General features: G+C 33.5%; 1 protein-coding gene across 1 annotated transcript in view; it reads right to left on the bottom strand.

Moving 5' to 3' along the window:
* Positions 1 to 18,192, bottom strand: part of LOC114331900 (orexin/Hypocretin receptor type 1-like) — a 1,700,655-nt gene that overhangs the window by 1,052,353 nt on the left and 630,110 nt on the right. The window lies entirely within an intron of this gene.

Here is an 18,192-nt window from a genome sequence, read left to right as displayed (position 1 = left end):
TTGACAAGAGAGCCTTTAAGTACCAACAGCATTTATGAACCAGAAGTTGTTGGCGGAAATTTGACTTCCACACAGCTTGTAAATTCACCCGTGTTGAGCTGTCCACCCCCACTTGCAAAAATTAGAAAACAAATAACGCTGATTTATGAGCTATTTATGAGCTCTCATGTTCCACAAATTAAAAATTTTGACCTCGTTACACTGAGCAGGAATTTAATATTTTATTAGGGGGGGGGGGCTGAGTCAGTCACTACCTAAAAATAGGGATATTGAATCGATCTTTGCGGCAGAATTACGAGCAATTTATGAGCAGTGATATATTTTAGATTTCTGAGCTCATCCCCTTCACCCCCAAACAACTCTTTAATTGATTTAACTTGAAACATGCCGGGACAAATTAAAATTTATCGTATCGCAGATATTATTTGTATAGCTTATATATTCTAAGAATAAACGCTTAAATCGCGTCCATTTCCTATTATTGAGCTGCAACCCCTTCGCAAGAAAACCACCCCGTCTTCCCGACTTAAGAGAAAGTTGTACTTAAAATGAATTCAATTTGTCTTTGGCGACTACATATCGTTTAATAATTTATTAGCTCCCAAAATACACGAATTTAGATCATACAATTGCAATTTCTTTTGTATACATATTTCAGTCACTGAAGGTAAAAATAAACTATTACTTTCAATTTCGGTGAACCTTCATCGATTTTTACGAAACTTCCCCTGTTCCAATGTTCCCATATATCAAAGTTTGTCCGACTAGACACCCTTAAGTTATTAACAAATTTTCAGCTTGCTATTAATCAACTTTTTTTTCATACGCGGGATCCAGACCTATACCTAATGCCTTTGTAAAAAATACCGAAAATGCACTTATATAATTTTGTTATTTGTAGTTTTTTTTAAGAAGCGCAAGTTTGAGACTAGCAAGAGTTCGGCTTGCGCCCCTTGGACTTGGCGCCCGGGTGCTTCGCACCCTTTGCACCCCCGGGTTAAGACGGCCCTGGGGTACACTGAACATTAATCAAAGATAATTCCTTTCGGTGATTATTTTATTTATTTTATTTTAGCAAGTATAGTATGGTATAGTTAGACCCAAACCCAGACATCCAAAGTGAAGGTTATCCTCCAACACCAAATTTTTCTATATGGTCCACATAATGTTAAAAAAAAAGTCACATCATTTTGAGCGTCGGGTTTGGGAGGGAGAGGGGGGAGAAATCTGCAAATTCGTAGTTTTTTACGTTTTTCGTCAATATTTCTAAAACTAAGCGGTTTAGCATGAACAACCCTCTACACAAAATTGTTCTACATTAAATTTGAAATAAAAAAGGCTCTACGCATAACCCTTCTAAAATGAACGGTTCCAAAGTTACGGAGGTAGTATAGTATAATTGGTCCAAAAAAAGGCCTAACCCAGGCATCCAAAGTAAAAGTTTTCCTTCAACACCAAATTGTTATATATGGTCCATATATTGTTCAGTAAAAAGTTACACCATTTTGAGCGTCCGGTTTGGGGGGGGGGAGATGGGGGAGAAGTCGGTAAATTATAGTTTTTACGTTTTTCGTCAATATTTCTAAAACTATGCTTCAGCGTAAGGAATGTTCTACATAAAATTTAAAACAAAAAAGCTTCTATACATAATTGTTATAAAATTAACGGTTCCAGAGTTACGGAGGGTGAAAAGTGGAGGTTTTCGATACTTTTTATATTTACCGATTTCTCCCCCCTCTCCCCCCCCCCCCAAGCCCGATGCTCAAAATGGTGTGACTTTTTTCTGAACATTATGTGGACCATATAGAACAATTTGGTGTTGGAGGATAACTTTCACTTTGGATGTCTGGGTTTTTGGTATGTATGGTATGGTAAATATCATAAATATTGCCCAAAAAATATAAAATCTATCGAAAACCTCGACTTTTCACCCTCCGTAACTCTGGAACCGTTGTTTTCATAACAATTATGTATAGAACATTTTTTGTTTTAAATTTCATGTAGAATATTTTTGTATATAACATTGTTTACGCTAAAGCATAGTTTTAGAAATATTGACGAAAAACTTAAAAAATCTACTAATTTACTGGCTTCTCTCCCGTCTCCCTCCCAAACCGGACGCTCAAAATGGTGTAACTTTTTACTGAACAATATGTGGACCATATAGAACATTTTGGTATTGGAGGAAAACTTTTACTTTGGATGTTTGGGTTAGGCCTTTTTTTGGACCAGTTATACTATACTACCTCCGTAACTTTGGAACCATTCATTTTAGAAAGATTATGCATAGGGCCTTTTTTATTTCAAATTTAATGTAGAACAATTTTGTATAGAAGGTTGTTCATGCTAAGCCGCATAGTTTTAGAAATACTGGCGAAAAACTTAAAAAACTACGAATTTACTGATTTGTCCCCCCTCTCCCCCCCCAAACTCGACACTCAAAATGGTGTGACTTTTTTCTGGACATTGTGTGGGCCATATAAAACAATTTGGTGTTGAAGGATAACTTTCACTTTGGATGTCTGGGTTATGCCATCTTTTGGATCAACTATACTATACAAGTAACGGATATACTTTTTTATGAAATATTTTACATTTTGCAGCTTTGAGTTTAAAAACCTATCCTTTATACACGAATAACGCTATGATATTTCTTATCCCCGTAATTTCAGTTAAAGGAAAAATCCAATAAAATAAAATAAAGCTGTTTTCGATCCTCACAAAATAAATACAAATAGCAGCAGGAGGTTTCTTTCAGGTAGTAAATTGATAAAATGCCACTGACGTTTTCACAAATTGTTTGAAGGCAGTTCCATAATAAGCAGTATAATAGAGTTATAAAAAATAGGCGGTATAAAAAGAAAAATACGACTTCCAAACATAAGCTATAAAAAAGATATAGTCTTTAGGTAATACAGATCCCAAAAAAATGTGAATATACAGGGTGTAACAAGAAGGCAGATCATAAATTTAATCACATATTTAGTCGAGGAAATGAAGCTGAAAAAATGGAAAAACCTCGCAATTTTTTCTTCCAGCATCGATTTGTACAAAAATTTGGGTTTAGGCTCATTGTACTCTCTAGTTCATTTTCTATATTGAGCCGTTGTACGCTTTTGGTTTTTCAAGGGTGAAAACTACCCCTAATTGTAAAAAATTAAAAAACAACATTTTAAACTTTAATATTGTCAACAATTGGTTCTTATTAGTTACATACTGATTGTTTTATGCTTTAAGATATACTATCATAATATTTCAACCCTTAAAACCACCCTTGTTGGAGCCATATATAAAAACTTTACTTATTCTAAAAGAATAATTTCGGCTTGCATCGATTTACATAAAAATATGGGATTAGGATCATCTTACCCTGTACTTCATATTCTATATCATGCTTAAGGGCGTTGATTATTTTTAGGGGTGTAAACTACCCCTTATTGTCAAAAATTATATAAAAACATTGTAAACTTTAATATGGGTAAAATTTGGTTTTGATTTTTTAAATAATGATTGTTTTATACTTTAGGATATAATATCATAATATTTCAACCCTTAAAAACCACCCTTAATAACATTACAGTTTTTATAAGTAGATATTTTAATAGATCTATACAGAAAAAAAAGAACAATTAAAGAATTGCAAAAACATTTATTTACACAAAAATACGAATTTACAAATATGTACAAATACAAATACAAATAGTTTTTTAGTCATCTTCCAGTATACGAACCGGTTCTGTGGTATTATACATACATTGAAAACTATCCATAAGCGGACTATCCGAATTTTTCGAAAAAAAAATTCGTTTTATAAACATAGCTTCTTCATTTTTGGCGATCAAAAGTTTTTTCAAAAATGACTTTGTAGGATTTTTGAAGAGTTATAAGACTGTGTAAACTAAATTCCGTAAGATCCCTTAGTTTTTAATTGGGGTGGGTTTAAAGGGCTCGAATATGGGGGTGTTTGCTCGTAAATAGAGGTTTTAAACAGCCATATTTCGCTAACTCTTCATTATAATGAAAATTTATGTACAGGGGAATTTTAGTTATTAAAAAAGCTACAATTTAGTAGTCCATAATTTTTTTCGTATCTCCAGTATTTTCGGAGATACTTTGAAGTAAATGGTGAAAAATGGGAAATTCCAAAAAATTAATTTTTTTTAAGCTCCAATTTTTCTAAAATTAGGCCTTTTAAATAGGTCACACTTCTTGGGTGTATTGATAATACAAATATAAAAGGAATTACAGAAAGCTGAATACCAATTTTTAATTAGGAGGGTAGTTAGGGGGTTGTTTTCACTGATTTTTTTCATAGAGAAAAGCAGGTACCGAACTTTTTTGATCATAATTCGCTTAATTTTCAGGCTAGAAACTTTTTATTATTATTTTTTTAAAGGGCTAACTGTATACTTGAAAAAAGATTATTTAAGTTTTCCTCGAAAAATGCACTTATTTTACTTTGTTATTTTACTTTGAATATTTCAAATTATGCATTTGACGAATAAAGCTAACATTTAACATGCCGTATCTCGGTTTGTGTTGGTCTTAAAGATATTACAGAAAAAAAAATTGGTTTGTGTTACTAAAAGATACAATTTTGATATCCACAGTTTTTTTGATTAAATGCATGTTTTTCGAGGTATTCTCAAAAAACCTTCTAAAAAAGTCGATATTTTCATCGAAAAACTGTTACATTTAAGCGCGAATAACTCGAAAAATATTAGTTTTACGAAGAAAATGTAAAAAACATTTTTTTCTTAGAATTACTTTTTACATCGATTTACATGGTTAAAATGTAATAAAAAATTCCCGCCCCCGAGATGGGGTGGCAACCACCACCAAGGGTTTAGCGTACAGCGGCATGATATAGAAAATGATCCTTGGACTATTCCCTACCCTCTGTGAAAATTTCAAGTAAATCCATGCTGGACGAAAAAATTGCGAGCCAAAATGCTTCATACCCTCGACTAATTCTGGCACCAAAAATAGTTCGATCGAACCTAACCTACAGTCGGAAAAATGAAAGAATACCCATGGACGAACATATAAAACACTCTGTATTTTCCTGTCACCGTGTCACAAAGAAAATTGCCCAGCGCAAGTACATGTAATAATAATTATTACATGTACTTGCGCTGGCCAATTTTTTGTGTGACACGATGACAGGAAAATACAGCGTGTTTTATATGTTCGTTCATGGGTATTCTTTCATTTTTCTGACTGTACCTTAGTACACATATGTGCACATCTTCGAGCGCATGGAAAAATCTTTAAAATTGCTTATTATAAAGGTTGATATAGGTACTCATTTATTGTGAATATAATTGCGAAAAAAGGTCAAAATTGCAAAAAAAATAATTTTTGCAATAACTATTTTAAAAATTAGTGTACAGCTTAGAAATTTTTGTCAAATGGGAGTTCTTTGGTGCTTAATATGTGACAAAAATTTCAACAAGATTTATTCAATCGTTTAAATTTTATTCAAATTGTTTATCCCAGAGAGCTTATTTTGCAATAACAAAGTCAGAAAAAAATAATGCTAATACCATTCTACAGGTGTCAAATAAAAGTGCATATGCTACACTTTCGAATTGGTTTAAAAAAGTGAATAAAATATGCATAGTAATAAATAATTATGCAAAAGTAAGTCTTTCTTATAAACTTTTTGAATAACTTTCTTGTTATTATTCGTACAAAAAAATATTTTAGTCTGGGCAGATTATCGGAGAATAGGCCATTTTTGGGAAAAGTTATTTACCAGCAATTTTATTGCTGGAATCTAATCTTATGATTGTATATTATTAATAATATAGGTATACAAAGTCCGCAGATAGTGTGATACTTTTTTTATAAATAAAATGGCGCCCAAAAATTGTGTTTTTCTCAATTTTTGCTCTATAACTCCAAAGAAGCGAATGAATTAAAAAACAAAATGTTGAAAAAACATGTGGCTATATTTATAATTTAATTTCAGTATTTTATAAATGCTAGAATATTCCACAGGGTGATGCGAACTTTGTGAAAAAAAAAACCCGTTTGTTGGTACACCCGGTATAAAATAAAAATTTAACTGTTTAGCAACAATACTCTTACAGCGATATTGTTAAACAATAATTCTATAATATATTAGAAAAATCATTTAAATCGAACAACAGGTTCAAGAAATTCGAGACATAAAAAGTGACACATTTTTAAGGTGTCCGGTTAATTTTGCACCCCAGTGTATTAATAAACGAATTTTTTTTTATTTGCACTTCAAGGGAGTCGTCACCAAAGCTTCAGAGATGAAGTGCAAAGGCCCGCTTTCAACCGACGAAAAAGCATAAAATCCGTGCGTCACAAAATTGAAATATCAACTTCAAAATCCTACAGTTTTATGTATCTTAGGAACCAACGAATGGATTTTAATGTGTTTTTTAATTTGTATGTACTTTTAGCGTACTGTACAAAAATATGACGTTTGTTGGTTCATAAATTATTTAATCAAAAATTTAATTTTTTTTAAACTAAAAAAAAATTCAAAAAAATCTATTTTTTACCATGTTTTAGGTGCACAACTGCCAAGTAATGTTATGTATATATTAATTGATTAAAAAAGTGTAATAAATATATACAGGGTGTCCCAGACTAATTTACCCAAGATATACCTCTTAAACGAATGGAGATTTTCGAATGGGACAAAAAGTGGTATATTCTACTTGTAATACACTTTAATATGACGTAGAAAAAAATCATCCCCTAAATATTCATCCCTTAATTACAACCCCTAAATTTAATTTTTTAATAGCACCCTGTATATTTTTTATACTTTTGGATGTGGTCTTCTATCGTCTATTAAACACATTTTTTGAAAATAAAATCGGTTCGTAAGTAACCAAAAAAATATCAGTTTAGTTTTGTTAATTATGTGTCCCAGACTAATTTATCCAGGCTATATTCCTTAAACGAATAGAGATTTTCGAATGGGACAAAAACTGATCTATTACATTTGTAATATATTTTAATATAGCGTAGAAAAAAAATTATCCCCTAAATAGTCATCCGTTAGTTACAACCCCTAAGTTTTTTTTAAATAGCACCCTGTAAGTTACGGATGAATATTTAGGGGATGAATTTTTTCTACGCCATATGAAAGTGGAATATATCAGCTTTTGTCCCATTCGAAAATCTCTATTCGTTTAAGAAATATAGCCTGGATAAATTAGTCTGGGACACACAATTCGAGGGTTTAGTGTCAAACAACATTATCCACATTTTTTGTGAAATTGAGATATATCTATAATCAAGTTCACCGTTTTCGACTTCATTTAGTAACAGAAACCTGTATCTCTATCTGAAGCAGAATACAAAATACATTACACGTTAACTACCAATTGTGAAAAAATTGTTCATGTCAAAAACATCTAAGAAGTGATAACGTTATTTCACAGTGAATTTCGCAATACATCAAAAACAGTTATCGACTGTTAACGTTTATTGACACTAATTTATTAAGTTGTAATTGTAGACAGTGTTATTATTGTAATTCGTATTTGTTTGAAAAACGTAATTTTGATACTGGATAGCTAAATACATTTGTTTATTTTCGATGTTGTTCGGTTCTTCCATCTGATTACTTATTACATGATTACATGATTACAATAATCTGATTACTCATTACATTTTTTATTTTTGCCGAAGTTAAAAGAAAACATATATATGTTGTTTTCTTATTGCCAGTTACGTATATATTTGTCGTAATTATTTAATATTTTGATATTGTCAGTGTTTAACAGAAAAATGTCCAGCCGTAACACAAAACTTTGTATGACACGAAACACTAGCGGGTCTTGGATTTTGTGAGGTAGCCTCTTGCCTTACAAATACAATGAAAAGTGAAGTTACTGAGAAAGACTTCGCTTTTACGTCTTAAACTTGTTCGGGCCAAAACGCAATGTTTCTGTTTGCTGTTGAAACACTAAATATTTCAAAAATCGACCAGTTATTTTTGAGTCCGGACATTTCCAAATTGAATGTGATATGGTCCATGCCCACATCGAAAACGCGAGCAAAGGCTTGGAAATTTATGATACATCGGGATGGTATATGTACAGTGATTAAAATGGCTTTAAAGAAATCAAAATACAAAGTACAGTAGAGCGTCGATAATCTGAACTAATTGGTACAGGGGTAGATCAGATTATCAAATTGTTCGGATTATCGAACATATGTTCAAAATACATACAATGCTCATAAACATAGTACATATACATATGTACATACGTTTTAGTTACAAGGAATAAAACACCTGCATAATAAACAAATATATTCTATGTATTCCTGCATAAACAACACAAAAATCCGCTGTCATATTTTGCCCATATTGTCATATTAAATCCAAAAATCGGTACGTGATCATATTTTTTAATTTTATAATTTTTTTTGCGTTCGGATTAGCGATCTTCCGCATTACTAGGGTTCGGATTATCGACGCTCTACTGTAGTTGAAATAGATCAGGAAGACATTTTAGATTTTAAAGAACTTCAAATTCAAATGATTAAAAATAAAAAAACTGACATTGACGATAATGTTGTCAAATGATTTTACATAGTTTGACTACAATATGCATATTATAAAATAAGACACTGCACACAGTTATTTCAAATATAATTTTAAATCAGACAACTTTACGAAATTTAAAATACAGAGAAGGCAACTTTGAACATTTTCAATTAACAAACTTGTGCCAAGAAGAAAATATGACAAACCGTTAACGATTAATAATAAAAAGTTAAAAGGTTTAGTAGAACTCTGTGAGCAAAAATTAAAGAACAATCTTCAAGGAAGGGATGACGATCATAATGAAAATGTTTCAGAAGATGAAGACGTTTAAAGATGGTATAAGTATTTAGAGAAATAACAAAAAACATGGAAGTTATGGAAAAACACCGACGAATAAACAACGTAGTTATAAGCGGCCTAACAATAGACACATATGAGCAAGCACGGTTAAAAGGAAAAATCAACAATTTCATCAAGCTAGGCGAAAAGCATGTCTAATTGAATTAGAAAACCAAGAGGAAAAAAGAAAAATAATGGAAAAAAGTACAAGCTAAAAGAAATTAAGGAGCACAAGGTATATATCAACGAAGATACAACCATAAAAGAACGAGATATACAAATAAACGGACTTTGGCAACAATAAATGAAGGAATACGAATAAGGGTTCAATTGGGGAAGAAATTTTATGCACTACAATGTGTTATAATGCCAAACATGATGCATGATATGATCGTAGGAGTGGATGAATTGTCAGAAAAACATGTGGTGATAGATTTCAAAAATAACACGATGAAAATCACAGACGGAAAAGAAGAAGAACCTAACATTCTGGAAATGGACAAGGAACATGAGAAACGGAAAAAGGATAATGCAGACAAAAAACAAACGGTGGAAATGAATTTGGCAATTACACAAGGACAGAAAAAGAAGAAAAGAAAGCAGGAGAAGATAAGTAAAAACAATGAAGCTCGGGATTCCTCGAAAAAAGAGATGAGCCCAGAAGAAGAAAAAGAAGAAAAAAGATTGACAAATGAAAATGAAGCTTGGGATTCCTCAAAAGAAGAGATGAGCCCAACAGAAGAAAAAGAAGAAGAAAGATTGACACAAGAAAATGAAGATTGGGATTCCTCGAAAAAAGAGATGAGCACAGAAGAAAAAGAGATCAGATTAGAAAAAGAGGGCGAAAAAGATACCATGGAAACTGTGGTATTTGAAGAAGAAGTATGCAAAATGGAGGAGGCAGAATACACAATAAACATGTGTAAAGAATCGGAGGAGAAAGAAATAAAATTGATATGTGGAGAAGAAAAGGAGAAGGAACTGCGTGAAATATTGAGGGAGTATGAAAATTTAATAAATGAAGAAAACAGAGTAGCCAAAAAGTATGAACATTCATTTGAGGTAAAAGACTTAGGAAATTTTCGATCGAAAACTTACCCCATCCCATATAAGTACCGACAGGAGGTGAAAGGAGAAATCAATAAAATGTTAGAAAATCAAATCATAGGAGATGTGACTCTCCATATATCAACCCAATCGTGATTGTTAAAAAAAGTAGTGGAGAATTGAGGCTATCTTTGGATGCCCGGAATATAAATCAACACACGGTATCTCAATATGAATCACCTCTCAACATCGAGGCTGAATTGGGATACACAGCATCTCAGTAAACATCATATTAAAAATAAACCTTTTAATAATTAAATGCCCGTGGTAGTGGTTGTTTTAATAAATACGATTAACCTAGTTTTTGCATCGATGCATGCTAGTATTTGATACAAGGTCGAGTTGCAATAATATTCAGTGGGTGTTTATTAACAGTCAGCACTTTGAATCACGGTCGCCTCGGCTTACCAAAACAGTAAATAAACAATAACCGACTTTAATTATATTTTTACGAGAACAGATAAATCAATTAGCAGTTGAGATTCGACGGGGTAACATCGATTTCAAGTAAATAATATACCACCAGTTACTTTCTGTGATATATTTAACGTGTAAATAAATGTCTTAACAACGAACTATATTTACTACATCAACCCTCATAGTCGGGGTAACCACCCCTAAGTATCCAGGGCGGCTCAGAAGGCGGGAGCCACCATATGGCGATCCTGGCAGAATCGCCATATAATAGGAATTGGTTGTTGTGGGGTAGTTACTCTGAGAAGAGGGTTGGTTGTTAGGAATACACTATTTGTTCATACTTTATTTATTGAACACTACTTATTATTATCAGCTACAAGTTGGTGGACGCAAGTCTATATTATAACTACCTTGATGGTTGAATAATGAATGCTGAATAATGAATGCTGAATAATGAATGCTAAGTACTGAATGATCTCTTTCTTTACTTGTTACGTATCTATAATCAATCCCAATTGTTTATTCTGATTGTTGACACGATTCGACCTAATGAAATAATTATATCAAAATAGCTGACTAAGGTGATCTTGAAACAAGTGCATTATATTGGGAAATTTGTGTCACCTAGTTATTTACAACAACAGGCAATGTTTGTTTTAAGATATTTAAAAATTAAATGAATATGAGTTGCTTTTATTTTGGAATGATAATATAAGTCCTGTACAAGGCTATTTTTGGGAGAATTACAGGATCACATATTTTTTCTAAATTTGACTTAAAACATAGTTTTTGGTTGATTCCTTTAGCAGAAAAATGTAGAAACTACACCGCTTTTTCGATCGATGGTATTGTGTACCGATTTAAAGTAGTGCCTTTTGGGTTACAAAGTGCTTGTGCAGCACTGGTAAGAGCTCTGCATACAATATTAAACAGGTATGAAGATTTTATAGTACACTACATTGACGACTTACTAATCTTTTCACCAGATAAATCGAGTCATTTAAAAGACATAAAAATTATATTAGAAGAGCTGGACAAGGCCGGATTAAAATTGAATATTGAAAAATGTCAATTTTTTCAAAAAGAAGTGACAAATTTGGGTTTTAAATTGGAAACAAAAACAGTTAGTTTAGCCGAGGACCGGATAAAACTCATAGATGAATACTCAAGGCCAACGAATTTAAAAACATTGAGAGGTTTTCTTGGTACGATCAACTATTTCAAAAAACTAATTCCTGATTTGAGCCAGAAGGAGATTCCATTGATAAAATTACTGAAAAAAGGTGTTAAATGGAATTGGAAAGAGGAACAAGAGAAAGCTTTCCAAATATTAAAAGAAGAATTCTCGAAAGGAACTAAAATATATCATCCCATGTACAATTTACCTTTCATATTACGAACTGATGCGTCCATCCAAAAATTCGCGGGAGTTTTGTCGCAGATACAAAACAATCAAGAAGTGCCAATTTGTTTTATTTCCCGGGTGACAAAAACAAACGAAAGAAAATACAGTGTGACTGAATTAGAGTTTGCTAGTGTACTTTTTTGTGTAAATAAGTTAAGGTTTTATCTATTGGGAGCAAAATTTACAATTGAAACAGATCACGCAGCTTTAGTGCATATCATGAAAAATCGACTGGTTAACAATCGTATACATCGAGGAATTTTGTTGCTGCAGGAGTATGATTTTGAGTTTCGATACATAAAAGGAAAAGACAACATTATAGCCGACGCTCTCACACGTGATGAAGACACTGGGAAAAAGGAAGGAATTGTTTTTCAGGTGGGACTAAATATCTTGACACAAGAGGAAGGTGTATTTTCGTTAAACGAAATAAGAATAAATCAAGAAGAGCTGGAGGAAAAAGAAAAAAGAAGAGCGGAGAGAGAAAATGACATATTCTTCAAAAGAATCGATGGAAAGGAACTATATTTGGTAACACAGACATTGGCAGAGAGGATCATACAAAAATTACACAATGACAATGGGCATATCGGTAGCAGGAAAGTGTGGCTGGTTTTTCGAGAAAACTATATCTGCCGAAAGGATTACCGGATTGCCAAAGAAGTGACCCAAAAATGCGAAATATGTCAAAAATATAAAAGCAGAAATTTCAGAAATGAAAATATGGCTAAAAATATTGTATCCCGTCAAAAATTGGATATTGTGGCAATAGATATATTAAGTGATCTGATAATGACCACGCAAAGGAACAAGCATATTTTGGTGATGGTTGATATATTTTCAAAATACGTAAAGTTATACAGTTGCCGTACAACAAAGGGGGAAGAAATAATGAGAAAGATTGACAATTTTATAGCCACCGTAGAAACACCAAGAAGAATTCTTTTAGACAATGCGACGTATTTCCGGAGTGAGCGTTTCAAGGGACAGCTTCAAGACAGGGGAATAGGGACAAATTTCGTCAGTATCCGACATCCTCAAAGTAATCCTTCAGAGCGTTTTATACAGGAGACTACGAAATTCCTTCGCATTGCTGCAAATGGACAACATAGACGATGGGACAGGAAAGTGGTAGAAATAGAAAACTACTTAAACACGATTCCAAGTACGGTGACAAAAGAGACTCCGGAATATATCATGAAGGGTGTTATGCCATTACGGCCATGGGAAGAACCTGAGCAGAGGGAATACCAACGGGTCTTGGAAATTGTGCAGAGGAGGCTGCAGCGCAGTAATGGAAAATATCTCCAAAGACAAAATCATAATAGGAGACGACGCCCAGTGACTTTTCAGAAGGGAGAAAAGGTGCTGGTAAGGGCATTACGAGTATCAAATCTCACTGGGGACGTTTGCGCAAAACTAATGCCTATTTTCGAGGGTCCATACATCGTGCACAATTAAAATGGAATAAACAGTTATGTCCTGAGGCATGTGGATTCAGAAAAGGTACGAGGAGTTTACAATATCCATGATGTGTACAAATACCACGAATAAAGACAAATGCATAAAATTTAAGGTAGGATAAGAGAATTAGGTTAGGATAATATGATAACAAGAGAAAAGTGTTGTTGTCGAGAGAAAATCAATTTTTTTTGTTGCACTTACTAATACTGATTTTATCTCAAAATCAGGCGGGGATGTTATTGTGTTTGCATTTTATCAATCAAAAGCAAAATAAAAATTAAATTAATTTTTTTTTTAAATAACGCTGGCACATAAATTTGATACACCCTGTATATTGAGCTGTTTTAAAATTTATTAGAATTTAGTTTGGATGTAAATAGATTTCTCTTTTAATGAACTTCCCGATGAACCATTAAAGACTTTTGTGAATAATTAAATTGAAAAGAACGATGTATTTAGATTTAAAATGGAAAAAGATTGTTTAGGGTATAGGTAATTATCAATTTCTAGAAATGGATAATTAAAAGAAAGGTGGAAATTTAATATCTTTGTGTCAACTCGAGTGAATGTTGTAGAGTTTCCACGAAAGTAATTAGGATGGTAGGAATAATTTTAAAAATGACTGTTTTGTTTGTCGAATGGAAAAGTCGAGGTTTCTGATGTTTGGCAATGTGGAAGGGGAAAAGTAGTTAGAATGATTGAGGAGTTTGAAAAAGAAGTCATTATGTTTTTGGCATCGCGAAGGAGCGGTTCGACGTTGTTAGTGGATAGATAGTTACCAGATACCAGTGGCTGTTTTGATAGTGGAGAATAGTGTTGAAAAGTGGAAGGAGAGACAGATCAAATTGAGACGAAATACCTCTTTGATTCTGTATTATTGTGAGAAGGAGAGCAGAGAATTTTTGGAGTTTTGTTTGAATCGAGTACGTGTCAAAAGAGACCCGGCTTGTTGGAGAATTGGTGCTGGTATGCTGATAGTTTTGAAGCTGGACAAAGGAGAGGGCTTTGATGAGTAGCCTTTTAACATAGTCAACGAGGGAGAGCTGTTTTGGGGCACGAGAAGACATCAGAGTGAGTGAAGCAAAAGGTCAGTCAATTTATGTGAAAGAGATTTTTATGTTCGGAAACAAAATTTTTGAGTAAAAAGCATATGAATTAAAATTCCAATATTTCAAAAAGTAAATAGTAAATATAGGTAATCTTGCGAATACATAAATTTGTTTTGTTTAGTTTGTTTTACCAAAGTCATCGGGAACAAACCGATAAATTGTTTTTTTTAACTATAATAAATTTAAGTGGTAAAAATTTTATTCGGACATCTGTGTCCACAGGTTTTTAGATTCGATAGATTTCAGAGTATTGATTTTGATAAATAAAAGACAATTCTGTATTTTTATTTTAATATTTTGCTTTATTTCTTTTCCCTATTTTATCCCGATTAGGATCAACTAAGAGATACTGAACCCACGAGAGAAGATAAGTATAACGTGAGATAATTTGGATTTTTTTTAATAGTATAAAAAGGCACCCTGAGATTTTTTATTCAATTTTTATGTATGATTTGCAACAATTAAATAATTAATCAAATAAATAATAATTAATATAAAATTAATAAGAAGCAGATCATAACAGTACGTTGTTGTACCAGTAGCTTATTATGAAGGGTAAAATCGAAGGAAAAGGGGTCCTGGTAGACGACAAATGCCGTGGCTGAAAAATATTCGCGCCTGGACCGGGTTACACAGACAATTTCAAGAAAAGCAGAAGATAGAGATTCATTATTTATATGAACACTACGAACACTAATACCTACTGTTGATTTCAACAAAATCGCATAAAAGAGATTACGAGCGTAGGCGCAAAATTTCGGAACAATGCTTTTTAAATGCATTATTTTTTTTAATCCTGAGAAAAATAATAAATATTTTTAAAAAATTTAAAGGCAGAATAAAAGATTACATTATTACCGAATGCCGAAAGTCCCTTACAATAAACAAAAAGTTTCTTTTGAATGAGATGTCAAATTAAAAATCGCACTAACTTTTCTCTTTTTTTCACCCCTGTGACTCATTAAAATAAACAGTCAGGGACTTTTCGGCCCTCTGTAATAATGTAATATTTCATTCTGCGTTTAAATTTTTCATAAATACGTATTAGTTTTCTTAGGATTCGAAAAAAATAAATTCATTTCGAAAGCGTTTGCCCGAAATTTTGCGCGTACGCTCTTAAAAAAATTGTTTGCGGGATTTCTCAACGGGCCGGATAAAGTAAGGAAAAGGGCCGGATCCGGTCCGCGGGCCGGCTTTTACCCACTCCTGAGTCTATTGGATAGGATACCTGGCTTTCACCCCGGAGGCTCGAGTTCGATTCCCGGCATCGGAAATTCTCTTTTTGTTTTCAAAATTGCCATTTTGATTTGAAAAATAATTGTTTTTAAAATACTCTTTTATATTGTGTCCTATAAATAATAAAAACGTGGTATTATAAAAAGTTGTTTCTTATAAAATTGTCATTATTTTTATTATTAATTCTCCTGGTCTTTTTTTATTTTATGCCCTTATTTGGGCCAGCTGACACATTATTTGTTAATAAGCTTTGGAACACCTAACTAAATAAAAAACAGTCATGCTAAAATGCTCCGGTCAACTTTGACACTAACTCCCGGGCTGTAACTATAACAAATATACAAAATAGTAATTGCAATTAAAATTGTAGGGTTAATTTAAAACCATATGCCGAAAAAGAGAAACAATTTTTAAAACAATGGGTTTTTGTTTGGATATACACAGATTGATAGGCCTTTACATATGCACATTAAATTCTAAATAACACGGGTTTTATTGAACTATTAACTGGTCCGATATTACATCTACTATGTAAATTGGCCGGGGTAGTTTCGAAATCTCTTTATTTTTGGCGTAGAATGTGCAAACAATTTAAATATGGTAGCAATTATTATAAATACAACATACAAGATTATATCCATAATACTGTTTAGAAGATTAACTCCATACGCAGAAGAAATAATAATAGGCGACTACCAAAGCGGATTCAGACCGGGAAGGTCGACTATAGACAAGATCTTCGTCCTACGCCAGGTGTTGGAAAAAAACTGGGAATTCAACCGCGATGTATTGCTGTTACAAAATCTCGTGAACCTAATTCATTCATTTGGTGACGTCAATATACGTACTAAACGATTGAATCCGACATTACTAAAAATATCAGGGTGCAGATGGGAGCCTGTCGCACAATTCGCAGCAAATAAAATAGTCGTATGTTTTTAGGCTTCATTTTATTTCGGTTAAACATACGCATTTTCAAGGTTCACGAGGTTTTGCACCAACTCTACACCAAATCTTCGTGGACTTCAAACAAGCTTACGATTCTGTTAGCAGAGAAGCATTGTGGGAGACTATGGTAGAAATGGGAGTACCTGGAAAACTGGTACGATTAGCAAAGGTGAGCACGGAGAACGCTTCCGCACGAATCAGAGTTGGCAGCAACACGTCGGAGGAATTCCTCATTGACACCGGACTTAGACAAGGAGATCCTCTCGCCCCCATGCTGTTTAACTTCGCACTGGAACATGCAGTAAGGAAAGCTCAGCCACAACTGACAAACGGATTTGCCGCCCAAGGATCAAAAATACTATTAGCCTTTGCGGATGACGTGGACACAATTGCACAATCCACCAGAGATGCAAAAGAAGTTTTCACCCTATTCGAGAACGGAGCCAAGGAAGTTGGTCTTAAGGTCAACGAGGATAAGACCAAGTACATGGTGGTTACGAAGAACTTAAGACCAAGGGTTAGACAAAACGTAACAATTAATGAATACAATTTTGAAGTCGTCAAAGAATTTAAGTACTTGGGAGCGATCATAACATCTGAAAATAACTATGAAAAGGACGTGGCAGCCAGGATTATTGCAGGAAACAGGGCATATTACTCGTTAAGGACCCTACTTAAATCAAAAATACTCTCAAGACCAGCAAAAATAAGAGTATATAAGACAATAATTCGTCCCACAATAACGTATGGAAGCGAAACCTGGACTCTGAATCAGCGGGAAACAACAACATTACTGGTACTTGAAAGAAAGATACTGCGGACTATCTATGGGCCTTGCAGAGAAGAGACAACAGGAGAATGGAGAAGAAGACACAATGATGAACTCCAGACAATATACGGAGATGAAAACATAGTACGCTACATTAAATCAAACAGAATACGATGGGCGGGTCACGTACTAAGATCAAGTGACGAAAGACTTCTAAACGCCACATTCTGGGAAAGGCCCGATGGAAAAAGGTCAGTTGGTCGCCCAAGAAAGAGATGGAAGGACGCAGTAGCCAGCGATCTACGCAAAATGGGAGTACAGCAATGGGAAATAGCTGCTCAGGACCGACAACAATGGAGGGAAATAGTAAAGGCGGCCAAGACTCACATAGAATTGTAGAGCCAAATGATGATGATGAACAATTATTATAACTCAAACAATCAATAAGCACCCATTCTAATCCTTCTGGAAATAGTGTCGTTGTCTGATGTGTATCTCTATGCCTACCTGTCCAGAGGCGTAACAGAGGCCCCCGTAGTATGAAGCTTGCGGGTGGGGGTTGGCAATCTATCAGGGGCCTCAAATGTATTATTTATATATTATTATTTTACGCATGCTGGTTTTTAAGCAGTGTCTGGAAATTTTCAATCTTCAAAAACTTTTAGCCCGATCAGGGAACACAAAATTTTACGAAAATTTCCAAAAAAATAAAGGAAGGATGAAAATTTGGGAATAGGTAGTTGAAATTGTCTATTATCATATAAGAAAAAGTTTACATTTCTACATTCCCTTCCATTTTACAAAAATTGGGAAATACGGGATCAAAAATATTTTCTCGGGACTGAAAAAATATACG

This window comes from Diabrotica virgifera, chromosome 8, assembly GCF_917563875.1.
Source record: "Diabrotica virgifera virgifera chromosome 8, PGI_DIABVI_V3a".
NCBI classification, from domain to species: domain Eukaryota; kingdom Metazoa; phylum Arthropoda; class Insecta; order Coleoptera; family Chrysomelidae; genus Diabrotica; species Diabrotica virgifera.
The sequence above is the reverse complement of the archived record's forward strand: the minus strand, read 5'-3'. Positions and strand labels throughout refer to the sequence as shown.